The sequence below is a fragment of the Balaenoptera borealis genome (assembly GCF_965194805.1).
Source record: "Balaenoptera borealis genome assembly, chromosome: 5".
In the NCBI taxonomy this organism is placed as follows: domain Eukaryota; kingdom Metazoa; phylum Chordata; class Mammalia; order Artiodactyla; family Balaenopteridae; genus Balaenoptera; species Balaenoptera borealis.
Window position 1 is genome coordinate 78821232 of NC_138862.1, and position 10768 is coordinate 78831999.

The 10768-nt window shown below is 43.9% G+C and overlaps 1 protein-coding gene across 1 annotated transcript in view; it reads right to left on the reverse strand.

Annotated features, from left to right (window-relative positions):
* TPRG1 (tumor protein p63 regulated 1) overlaps positions 1-10768 on the reverse strand; it is a 376146-nt gene that overhangs the window by 169422 nt on the left and 195956 nt on the right. The gene's annotated exons all lie outside the window — the stretch shown is intronic.

Here is a 10768-nt window from a genome sequence, read left to right on the forward strand (position 1 = left end):
AAAGCTTCCAAGAAAAGGTGGGGGCCTGAGTTGGAAAGATGTGGCAGATGTCAGCTGCCAGATGGCAAGAAGGAGGCAGTTCCGGACACAAGCCTGAAACAGAGAAGCTAGTGTGGGAAGGTGAGAGCAAACTGACCCCATCGTGCAGAAAGTGTGGGCAAGGCGTGAGGAAAGACAAGGAGCAAGAGAAGGAATGAGAGGAAGTGCTGTAGGGTGGGTGGCATTTGTGTTTTGAATCTGAAAGTGTAGATCTGAAAGGGTAGAAGGATAACCACAGCAGGGGAACAAAGCAGCTTTTGGCCGTCAAGGGAACAGTCACTATTGATCAATTAGACTGAAATCCCTCTCCTTGTGGCAAATGCCATCCAGAGGCTACGCATCTTTACAGAACAGAAAGACCTGCAGCTCTCCATAATTCAGCCACTCATCAAAAGGCTCTTGAACACCTTCCCAGAGTGTAGTTCTTAGAATGAAAGCAACAAGTTGCACGACATTAGTGAGAGCCAAAAGATTCCTTCTCAAAACTCCTTCATAGATGGTCTGTGGGCTGAGGATGGAACATATGCTGTAGATACTGAATGTGAGTTAGTATATTGGGCAGTAGACAAATGATGCTTAATAGACACTGCAGAGATGACTGGTCTCTAGTCACCTTCCTACAGATGCCCTCTTATAACGGGAGCCAGGGACCGGGTGATATAGGTTTAGTGTTTAAGAAAGTTAATTTACTCATAAAATGGGGGTTACCATAAAATGGGGTTTTCAGAACTGTAAGCAACTCTAGTAAAAGGCATAGGAAAGAAGTCAATCTGAAAAGGGTACACACTGCATGATTTCAGCTATATGACTTTCTGGAAAGGCAAAACTTCGGAGACAGTAGAAAGGTCAGTGGTTACCAGGGAGTGGGGAAAAGGATGAATAGGCAGAGCACAGAGTATTTTTAGGGCAGTGAAACACTAATGCAAACTGTGCACATTGGTTGATTATGATGTGTCAATGGAGGTTCATCAGTTGTAACAAACGTACCCCTCTGGTGAGGGATGTTGATAATGGGGGAGGATATACATGTGTTGGGGCAGGGAGTATATGGGAAATGTCTGCACCTTCCTCTCAATTTTGCTAAAACTGCTCTTAAAAAAAAAAAAAAAAGTATTTTTAAAAATCAAGAATAAGTAACACATTTTTTTGATTAATTTAAAAGATAGGAAAAGATCTAGAACCTAGTATATGAAGACCCATGTCATAGGAGGGAAGGATGTAGTTACCTCCAAAACCAGGCAGAGATGATCGTGTTAGCTAAGGGACCCTCCACAGTGCTGGGTATCAAACCATGTTGGGGCCTTAATATTGCCCCAGAGCATCCATATATACCAAGGATGGGAGATGGGAGATGGGAGACAATTCTTCAGGCTCTGGACTGTCACTTCTGCTTCAATCTGAATATCTATGGCTTCACCTTGTTCACGTAATGGATTTCCATAGATGATTTCAAATAACAAGAGGGTCCAGATGCTTAAAGTCATACGTACAGACACCTGTTGTCTATATTACTTTACCACCGAAATCTGATCCCATCTTTTCCTGCTAACTCATCTTGAGTGGACTCATTGCCTTGCTCAGACATTCAGGGTCCTTCGTGGTCTGGCCTCAAACTTCTTCCAGCTTTTTGTCTATAGCTTCTTTCCCACGTTCCTTACTTACCAACCAGACTACCTAACAACTTACACTTTACACTCCTAAAATGGTGCTTTTTAAGTTAAAATTACTTGCTAACATGTCAAGTGCTTCCATTAGACTGGGAAGTCTTCAAAGGCAGGAACCATGTTTTGTTCATTACTGCTTCGTAACAAACGGGAGAACAGCCTGGCCCCTTCTAAGCGTTTGTTGAGTAAACGTTCTCATTCAAATTGCAGTGACCAGCAGTTCCCACCAGATGGCAGTGTGTGGATACCAATCAGAAGGGAGGGGAAGGGTTTAGGGCAAGTTGCCTTTCATCTCTGCCCTTGGAGACCGACAAGCAAATCTCTGCAGACATCAGGGCTTGTGACTGGGCAAAAGTCACATCGCTGAATCAGAACCTCAGGCAGCCGTTGCATTCCCTCGATACTGCCTCTCTCTGAAAACATTCCTCCTGGAGGCTGAGAAAGGATTATGCTCCTCTGTGTTCTAGGAAGGACGGAGGAACTTGGAGTTGAGTTCAATCGTCACAGGCACAAGGTGACCATCTTTTCAGCACTTAGGAAAAATGGCCACCAACACCCACTGATCGCTGCCATCTGTTGAGGTTCTTTAACCTCCTGCCCACCCCCGTCTGCCAGACCCAGGCAGCAAGCCAAAGTCAGCCAAACCTGCAGGCTGACTTCTGAAGACAGCGTCTTCCTGGGGTTCCTGCCTTCCCCACTTGAGAGCACTGGGATGGTCAGCTCAGGAGACCTGAGGCACTCTGAGCGTAGAGCACCTCCCCTCTTTACCTGGGGACCCTGTGCTCTGCTCTGGAGCTTCTCAGAAGCAAAGGGCTCCCACATGGAAGACATCCCCAGTCCAAATGAAAAGCAATGAGAAACATCTCCAAAGAAGGTCCCAGACTAAAAACGCCCAGGGGCAAAAGGGGCCTCACCTTTTCACGTCCTTCTGTTTCTGTGAGCCTCTCTCCTCACTACAGTCCAGGAAGGCAGGAGCCTTCCCTTCTTGCTACTTTGAAAGCTTCTATGTTGTTTCTGCCATCATCTAAGATGCTCTAGCGCCTCTAAACTCGTCCTATTCTTACAGACTTCTCCTTTCTTCACTGCTAGAGCAGAATTTATAATGGGATGTGAGTCAAGAAGATTCTGGAGAGTTCAGCTTCTTTTAACCAAGCAAGGCTCTCACTTCTAAGGGGGTTTCCCTGGAGATGGGACTCACTGGTTAACTCTGCCCCGCCCTGGGTGACATGCCTCATTCAGTGGATAGCAGGGTGGTTTAACACTCAAGCTCTGGAGTCAGCAGACCTGGGTCAATGCTGGCTATGCCACGTCCTAACTGTGTGACCAGGGGTGAATTGCTTAGCCTCTCCAAATCCTTGCTTCCTCATCTATAGCATGGGGAGAGTATCTACATACCTCAGAGGGATGTTGTGCTAGTTAAATGACATGTAAAGTGTTTAGCACAGGGCTTCCCTGGTGGCGCAGTGGTTGAGAATCTGCCTGCCAATGCAGCGGACATGGGTTCGAGCCCTGGTCTGGGAAGATCCCACATGCCGCGGAGCAACTGGGCCCGTGAGCCACAACTACTGAGCCTGCGTGTCTGGAGCCTGTGCTCCGCAACAAGAGAGGCCGAGATAGTGAGAGGCCCGCGCACCGCGATGAAGAGTGGTCCCCGCTTGCCACAACTAGAGAAAGCCCTCACACGGAAACGAAGACGCAACACAGCCAAAAATAAATTAATTAATTAATTAATTTAAAAAAAAGTGTTTAGCACAGTACCAGTTCAAGGTGCACTAAATAAATGCTAGCAATCACTACAAGCATTAACAGAAATACCCTGCAGAAGACACAGCTCCCTAGGAGTAATTCTTGGTGTTACACTCAGCATGGCTTCAGAAACATCTAAAGAATCCAAAAGCTCTTCATAAATCATGTCAGGACCCATCCCTTAAATGAGAGCCGTTTTGCTTTTATTTATTTAGTCTTTCATTCAATAAGATCTAACTGAGTCTATAAGCTGGGGCAAGCTCGGGGGAGGCCATGAAGATACCCGTTTGTATCAGACATGGTCTCTGTCCTCAGGGAGCTCACAGCGCATGGAGAAGCCCACCCATAAGCAATTATAGTGTAGTGGGATCCGTGCTCTAACCTGGATATGCACATGATACAGCAGATGCAGAGGGAAGGAGCCTGAGACCTGACACGCCTTGCAAGGCATTGCCATCCTTCATGCTCTAACCCTTGCCTTCCTGTCAGCGTCTGCTCCCAGAAATAACTGTCTTCCTGATGACACATTATGATATCTCAGACATCTAAACTCGGCACTGACTATGCTCTCTTAATGGAATGCCCGCCTGCTTGGAAAACGCCTACCAATCCTCCAAGTTTCTGCCTGAAGGTGGCATCCTGTGAGAAGTCTTCCTCAGTCCCCCCAAGGAGACTTAGGGGCTTCTTCTTCTCCCCAAGTAGCTGCGACCTCATTGAAAGTGGGACCCACACACTTTTACTTTGGCCCTCAGCACTTGACTCAGTGGCCAGTGCACAACTGGCATTCAGCAATGGTGATGCACAAATGAAATCTGCTTCCATGGTCCCCACCCCACCCCTTGCAACTAGCACTGGCCTTATTTCAGCCAGTCCAGGGAAAACCAGCTCATAGGATAGAAGGTCCACTGTCTGTCAAATCACCAGGATGCATTATTGGAACGCTCTATTGCCACAGAACGTTTTCTAATGTCATCTGAAGTTTCTTTCCTTTTAACGCCCACCAGTTTGGGCCTGGTTTTTCTCTTTAGAACAATGCAGAATAAATACGTTCCTATTCTCTTCAACACAGCAGCCCTTCAAATGTAGGAAGACATCAGACAAATATAATATCAATATAAAATCCTCCTGTGTGCTTTTCCTCTTCAAACACACACAGCTAATTAAGCCATCATTAACACACATTATTTAAGTGCCTAACATACGCTGAGCTCTTCTTAGAAGCTTTTTTTTTTTTTTCATGGAGATATATTCATGTTTGGTCCAATTTCTTCTTAAGCAAGAAAATGGTGAATGGTAGACAAATTTACGATAGTGGTTACCTCTGGAGGGGAGATGAGGAAATGGAATGGGAGGCTCCCTTCTCCCCAAAGAAAAATAAATTAATCAGTTATTACATCCCCAGAGAGTGTTCACTGGATTTTTTTTTCACACACACACACACACTGTATTTTATTTTTACAAGAGATAAATCAACTGACCCCAAGCATTGTAAATGGATGACCACAACAAAAGCAACAATGATTGCAACTACCAAACACGAAACACACTCATACTATGTCATAATATTGACATTCAATCCAGTAATCCTCCACTGCAACAGCTCCTTTACTTTGCAGTGAAAATTGATTTGTATATTTTTTGCCTCTGAGTCCTTGTGGGTTCTTAGAAGCTTTGAGTATTGTAAATTTAGTCCTGATACCTCCAACACCACCAGCATACACATACCTAAGTTTTGATTTATTTCATCATGTTGGTTTCAGTCTCATGTTCTAGAGGTTCTAGATCATTTTAGATACTGAAGCTTCATTATTGTTACTAATATTGCATTAATTTATTAAAAATATATGCCAAGCATCATATTAGGCTTCTTTTTAGATACTCATATTGAACTGAAAGGGCAAGCAACTATATTGTTTCTTTATAGGTAATGAGACTGAACCAGCAGAGATTAACCCCTGTTCAATGTTACCTTGCCGATAAGGGTCAGAGAAAAGAGACAAGGTCAACCCAGCCTTCCTCCAAGGCTAGGCCTCCTTCCACTGTATGTACAAAGCCATCTCTTTGTGCCAGTCTGTGGCATTTGCTTTTCATCTTAGTTTGGTGTCATCTGCAAATGTGGACATTTCTCCTTCTAGAGAACCTTTCAAGTCATGAATAAAAAATATTGAAAAAAAGCCTTTGGTCCTCACCAGGGATCTCTTTCTAGCCAACATGGAGCTGTTAGCAACCCTTAAGAGACATTTTTGTTACCTAACTGTAAAACTAGTGAATACATGACACGATCCTGCTCATATGTCACCATCTTATGCAAAATCACATCACAGGAAGCCGTGCGAAGTCCGTTGCTAAAACTTCCTCATCCTGCTGATTCACCAATTTCATGGCACAATAAGAAACGAAAATGTGGTGTGTCTAGCATGACCCGTTAGTGGTACACTTGCATGAACTTCTAGTGATCAGTGCCTTTTCTTCAAAATGCCCACAGATCAGTTGTGTAATGATCTGTTTCAAAATTTCAGCAGGAACCTAGATAAAACTCATCATTTCCTGGCTTCAGTGTTTAGTCCTGTATTAGGATGCCAAGTAAACCCCTTTATTCAAAGGGGAAACCCTTATGAACTTGTCAAAATGTTATCTGTTCCCAGGGCTATTGAGAAGCATCCCCAGTTACACTGAATGCTCAGTTTGACAGCAGAACCTCCTGCTTCTTCATTTTGGTGCATGATGTCACATCTGTATTTCATGTCCCTTTTTCTTTCATTGCCTATTTGTCACCTGGCAGAGTGTTTGGCTAAATTTCCCTAACCCCCAAATTAAAGGCTAAAAGCTCTTTAAAATTGTAGGAATAAATGGCTGCCTATGAGGTATGCGGATCTCAGAAGTCCACTTACAGGAAACAGCTTTCTTGCCCCAAGTGTGTTAAATCCAGGAGGATGTGGGTGAGGTCAGATTGTTCATCATTGTATCCCCAGTGCCAGGAGCATAGTAAGTGCTCAGGAAGTATTCTTTACAGCAAGTGGGGAGAAGATACAGCAGCTGCAGACCAAAAACTAAAAATACGAAAGTACGTATACCTTTAGGAGAGGGAACTCAAAGTTTCAAACTCTTACTAAAATATGTGTGACTGATATGAGACACTTTCTAGAAACCAGGTCTTGTTGGAAGACTGCAGAAAGAGTTCCCGAAGATTCCTAAAGGAGGATGGGAAAGCTGCGGAGAGAGGAAAGGGAAGGGAAAAGTAGAAGGGCCGGGGAGCTGCACTGGAAACAGTAGAATAAGCTATAATGTTGGAGACAGAGGTCCAGGGTTTAAGCCTCCAGTGTCCACTGTTGGCTCTTTGCCCTTGAATAAACCTCACACCTTAACAGAGCCTCAATCCTAAGTGATGTGACAGAAATAAGAAGTCACATCTCACAGAAGCGCTGTGAGCATCTAATGAGGTAAAGAATATGAAAGCACTGCATCAAATCAGTGTCACCTACACCCAAATCTGTGTTGGGGTCAGCCTAAGTAGAAGAGCAGTGGATCACAAGAATATAGTTAGGATGGATGAAGAGACTGCTGTCTAACTGTCAGCTTTCAGGCAAACTTGAAATGATTCTGACTTAGGAAAAACGTTGATCCCCACCGGGTTGAGAAGACAGTGCTTGTGCGGTATTGGAGCAGCTGAGAGACAAAGCCATACACATACCCATCCAGCTCTGGGTCCTCTAGTCGACTGAAACTCAGTACATCCTAAACTGAATTTAGAATCTTTCACAGAGAATCAGTCATCCCCATTTCTGTTACTGATAGAACTGTATCTCAAGCCACTTGAGCCTGAAATCTGTGTCTTCATTGTCAACCCTCTACCAGCCTAAGGGTGGGGGGCGGGGAGTGGCAGTGGTAGGGATGGAGAGAACTGATGCAGATAACCGTCATCCTGAGACATCTTTTCTCTGCTCTGAGCCCCATTATTCTCATCTGTTGAATGGAGACGACTCCACCTGCCCCACTTGATTTCAGCATTTTATGAGAATCAGTGATTAATGTAAAAGCTCTTTGAAAACTGTAAAATGCTCTGAAAAAAATAAAGATGTTCTTAATATTTGCAATAGTGTAAGACTAAACCTGGAAGACTGCCTTTGTCTGGATTGTACACAGAAAACTGAGTCCAAAAAACTGCTATTTAGTAATACCAAAAGATATTGTCACAAACAATTCATACTACCACTTGTCTAATTGTCCTACTTGTTGTCTAGCTAAATAACTTGAATCTACAGAGTTCTGATGCTGAAAGGATTAAGGAAATCATTACTACATTAAAAGTGCAAAATTTTTTTAAATATATTAATGAGGTAGTGGGAAGCAGGCTGAGAGTAAAGTAAGTTTGGAAGTGTTTGGTTTCCCTAATTAAATGGAGCTAATGAGTTTCTCCACTGAGCCTCAGTGCTGGGCTAAACAGTCTAACAAGCCTCAGATTTCTGTGATCTCAATAAGAAATGGCCAACTGGCAGCTGAAAATAACCTGCATCATGGGGTGACTCATTCTTCACACCTTTGGGTGAAACCCTTGCATCAGAAGGCAGGAGCAAGTCGCAAGCACCATGCAAGGCTGAAGTCAGATCCTCTGGGGTCTTCAGAAGCTGCAGACTCCTCATGACAAGGGACCTTAGCATCATGTCACGACGAGGTACAGAGAATCACAAAGTGAAAGCTACCCTAGATCATGGATCAGAGCTGGGAACAAAGTGGCAAAGAGGAGATGGAATTTAATTTAAATGACATTCATTGAGCCTGGAGGTGGGGAGTAGGATACAGAGAGATAAAAGGCATACCCCTGCCCTCCTCCTACAAGCTTTCGAACAAGTTGAGGAAATAGATATGATTTTTAAAAATTAAAAGACAATTTAGAGCATCCTCAGTGCTTCCATGGCGTCTCCAGATATAAGCAATCCCTCAGCATAGGTTATGAAGCCAGTTATGACATGGCCCCGCCTCCCCCTCTATTTCTGGCCACGCCCTTAATTTCTCGCCAACACACACAAGGGGCATGGATGGAGCTTCTCTCAGACCTGGAGTGCCCTTTCAGACCCCTCTGTGTGTGTGTGTGTGTGTGCTGCCCCTTTTGCCTGAAATGCACTGTTTTTCCCTCTGGCCTTGGAGAACCATCCTTAGTGGGGCCACATGGTCAAAGCCCTTCCCGATCACTCCTTCTGGTCACTCTGTTTCTCCCAGTTCCTCAAACCCTCCGAGCTCATTCGCCTGTGGGACTTTGCGCATGCACTTTCCTGTCTCTCCCATTCTTGTTCCTACTCAGCTCTCAGGTGTCCACTTAAATACAGCATAGAGAAGCATTCCTTGATGCCCTACCACATCTAAGTCAGGGCCCGATCTTATTATCCGCTAGAAGCCTGTTTTCTTCCTTCATTACACGTATGGAAGCTTTGAAGTGAGTAATAAATAATAAATTGTGGCTTAATCTGTCTGCCAGCTTCCTTGTGGCAGGAATGGATTGTTTACCACTACATCCCTAGTGCCTAGCACTGTGTCTGGCACACAAATAATTTTTAAGAGACTAAATGAATCAATGAATGAATGAGTAGAATTTCTTCCCCCATGTTGTCCTGATCTTCCAAAGTACTCTTCAAATGTTGAAAGAATATTATGTCCCAGGACTCTGGTGTTTCATATACCTTCTGTGCCTGTGATTCCTGCTTGGAGCACATCCAGTAAAATTTATAAAACTTCCTATTTACAGAATAGTTGCACAACGAGGGCATCAACTTCCTTGAAATAATGATTTTTCTCCACAAAATGATGCAAAGACCTGGAGGCATGAAGCTTCCCTCCCGCACTGAATTTAAAGCATCATGTGATTTATTGAAAATTGCTATCTTTAAATTTCCCAAGGAGACGTCTATTCTGTAAAGCTTGATGTAGTCTGGCAAAACATCACTCATCACCAGATAGGACCCAGCTGATAACATGCCCCCTCCAAATACTGTGCTCGATGTGGCATGGACACACCCCAAGCAAGTCCGAGAAGAGCTGCCAGGCTAGTAGGGGGGCTCAAAGCTGCACCAGAACAGATGAACCGGTTTGCAGGGCAGAAATTGCGACAGATGTAGAGAACAAACATATGGACACCAAGGGGGGAAAGCCGCGGCGGTGGGGGGCATGAATTGGGCGATTGGGATTGACATGTATACACTGATGTGTATAAAATGGATGACTAATAAGAACCTGCTGCATAAAAAAAAAATAAAATAAAATTTAAAAATTAAAAAAAAAAAAAAAAAAGCTACACCAGAATAGGAAGCTGAAGGTATAAGAGGTGCTGAATGAGAGTAGAGAATGTTTGCAGGGTGCTTGATAGCCTCTCCAAATACCAAAGGGCTACCACCCAATTCGACTTTTGTTGTGTGTCCCAGAAGAAGGGCTCAAGGTAGGGGTGAGATTTGTGATTAATATAAGGAAAAACCAATTCACAGAGTCATACAGAAGAGAATGGGCTGCCTTAGAAGGGACTGACATCTTGGACACCAAAGGGATGCAAGACCAGAACAAGAGAACAATGAAGGGTGAATCTGTAAGAGACGTGAAGCATCTGATTTGGGAATGGGGATGGTAGGAAAGAGGTAGTGAATACTAACGGGCATAATTGATTGAGTAAGGTGTGTGCTTAGGCATTTAATCCTCAAAATATCCTAAGTTGTGAAGGTACTCTTATCACCCTCCATATCCCAGATGAAGAAACTGAGTTACACAAAGCTTCAGAAAGTGCCCTATGGCACCAAGTCAGGGATGGCATCAGGATTCATGCCCAGGTTCACCCTACTTCAGAGCCAGTGCTCCAAAGACTGCTAAAGTCCCTTGCAAACCTAATATTCTGCGACATTTTGAACATAGAGATATCAAGGGAAAAAATCAATAAACCAGTCTCAAATGTAACTCATGGAGCTGAGTGAGTCCTCTGCCTTCTCCCTTCCTTTGTCCTCCAGTGTAATGCCTATGCTTGTGAGTACAGAGCATCTAACCAGGTTTCAAGTTTCCCGTGTGTCTCTGTGTGTATAGATCTGACAGGGCTAGTTCATTTCAAGTAACCAAGTATGTCTTTGGACAGCTCTTGTCAAGATCCAATAGAAGAGCCAATTCCAAAAATATGTTCCTTTAGTGGTTTTTTAGGGTTCTCTGCTCTGCACGGATTGACAATGTGGTAACAAGAGACATTCTGGAGACTGGATTTAATGCAACCATATGCTAGACAGAATGAGAACCCATATTGCAGCAGACCAGCCGGTACATTTCCATGTTAACAGAAGCTTGATTGCAAATTA